Source organism: Saccostrea cucullata, unplaced genomic scaffold, assembly GCF_032062105.1.
Source record: "Saccostrea cucullata isolate Sc308-1 unplaced genomic scaffold, CSIRO_AGI_Scuc_v1 ctg5899, whole genome shotgun sequence".
NCBI lineage: Eukaryota > Metazoa > Mollusca > Bivalvia > Ostreida > Ostreidae > Saccostrea > Saccostrea cuccullata.
Window position 1 is genome coordinate 82,296 of NW_026922157.1, and position 2,894 is coordinate 85,189.

Sequence of the window (2,894 nt, forward strand, 5' to 3'; positions counted from 1 at the left end):
CAGTTGATGAACTAGGTTTATCGACATTAAACTATAGCTTACAAACCGTGAACTATAGTTTACAATTCCTTAACAATAGTTTTATTCTGTAAAACTATGTTTAACGGGAAAAAATTAAAAAAAAATATATTAATTCAAATAAATCAAGTGAATCATTAAAAAAAATACAATTAAAAATTAAGCCTCTACTGAAGTCAGTAATGTTTATTTCCAGTTTCCTTTATGATATCGACCTTTGAATCCTTTCTCTATTATTTTTGCTGGGACGTCATCATTTAAGGTGAGTTGGGGGTATCATTTAGTTCGCTCATTGCTCTCAGTACATCAAGTTTATAATAATTTTGGTTTCCCATAGCAAAACATGGACACTGCAATTATATTCATATGAGAGGCGGGGGTATCATTTAGTGAGCTCATTGCTCATTTTGTGATAGAACTTTTCTGATCACATTTTTTCCGGCGTCCGTCTAGCTGTTTAGCTGTCCGTATATCCGTCCTTCCGTCTGTTACGCTTTGGGCTTCCTATCTAATTCCTATCTCAAACTCCTCTTTTACCATCGAATGAAATTTAATGAGACTTTCACAGAATATTTATTACATATTGTCATTGTTTACTCGGATTTTATTTTTCAAAGACTTTTTAAAAAAAAAAATTCAAAGTGCGTTAAATTTGGGACATGCTCAAAGCAGATTGAAATTTTTTTTTCAAAGTGCGTTTAGAGTTTACATCAATATATTTTACAATGGATACACTTAACACACTTTGAAAAAAAATATGTAAAAACAAATATTCTGATTTTAGATTTCAGTAATGGAAAGATTCTATTTCAGTGTTATTTATCTTTCAGTAAACTTATGAATTGATTTACTCCCGTCGATCCATATGAGTGAAAAATTCTCAAGAGGGGCGTTAAACAATATATATACTCCCGTCGAGAAGACAGGTAGAAGATCTCTTAGATTAACTCTTTCTCTTTCAATACAAAGGCGTCGGTTACAAATAAAACGGGGAGGGGAGCAATAAACCCACAAAAGGGTAAACCGCATTTTCCATGCCTATATGATGCATATTTTCCAAAATAAATGGGGAGGGGAAGGGCTAAGTACAGTAAAACATACAGGAGAGAAAGAATTTTTCATAATCTTGGAAAATCAAATTGTCCCTTTTTCTTAAGATAAATGCTATACCTTAAGTCATTCGCTTTTAGCCCCCCCCCCCCCCCCACTACATCCACTAATTACAGACTAGAAATTTTAAAAAGAAACGAAATATTTCCCTTTACAATATTCATCAAAACCTAAAATATTTAAAACGTCAATATCTCAGGTCATGAAGTGACATTATCCCCCAAAAGTTATCCAACCAGGGTCAATTATTTAATATACCGATTATTTGTAAATACATTGATCAAGCTTTACATTTTTTTTTCAAAGTGCGTTAATATGATCGATATTAACACTCTTTGAAAAGAAATTTAAATTTTTTAAAGTGGGTTAGCTTGGTCCCAAATTTAACGCAGTTTGAAAAAAATTTTCAAAGTGTGTTTCACCCCCAAGAAAACCATTGTCAACCGAGGCGCAATTTTTCAAAGTGCGTTGTAACACTGCCATCTTTTTTCTATAATATTGAAGGGTAACAATCTCTTTTTCGCAATTCTTCCTATACCAGTGAATGAGATTGAATGATACTGTCAAAGATTTTTTTTTTATTATAAAATGCCAATTTGAACCTTTTATTTGAGATTTTGATGGGCGCATTGCTCACAGTACCTTCAGTTTAAAGTCTAAAGAAGTATATTTGTGACGTTTGCGGTGCCACGGCGACATCCCTTATTTATGTTCTAAGCTTAAACCATCCATAATCTTAAACCATTTATAAAATTAATTCACTTAAACACTAAACAAAATTAATTTTAGTTGTATTTCGAAATGTATTGTGACATTACTTTTTTATGAACCCTCGAACTATAGGGGTACAGATTATCACAACTTAGAGATAATGAAACTAGATATCTGTGACATTATTTTTGATCAACCCCCTTCATGTATTTTAGAAGTATAGGTTATCACAACTTAGATATATAGAAACTAGATGTTTGCGAACCCGTCAGTCTTAAGTGACCTTCAATGTTATTGATAAACAATCATTTTTGTTAAAACTCCATAGGAGGTTAAACAGTTATTGGGGGTGGACTACTTATTTTGTCCCAGTTTCTGATGATAACGATAGAGAAACCAAAGATATTTTTTGTCAAATTATTGTTAAATATTAAAGAAGATACTAAATGGCATTGAAAATGGCGAGATTTTAGAAAGGATCAAAATTATTTACTGTTACTTATTTTTCAACTACAGTCTAGAAAATGAATAAGTGAATTTTGTCTTTGAAAACATTAGGCGATTATTAACCCTATTCAAAAATGCTTTCTAATGTGTTTGTATTTTTATACACCTGCTTGAAAAACGGAATGTCCGTCTGTTACGATTGGAGTACCCATCTCTCATCCGCAACTCCTCTTACACCACTGAATCATATTTGATGAGACTTTCAAAGAATCGTTATTACATTTTGCCATTGCGCTCCTCCTATTTTACTTTTTGATCCGACACATATTTCATATTTTGGGTTTCCCACTGTAAAACATGGACACTGCCATTATATTCATATGAGAGGCGGAGTTTATTAATCATATAGTGAGCTCGTTGTGCACAGTACCCTAGGCTTTTTCTAAAGTAGATTGATTAGTAATGTTTCCTCTGTTTCGGCGACATTCCTTATGTTCAATGCTTAAAACATTGATAAAATCAATTCAGTTAATTATTGATAACTAAACAAAATGTGTGAAAAAACTCTGATTCCCCCGTAAAGCAACATAGCCAAAATAAACTTTGAC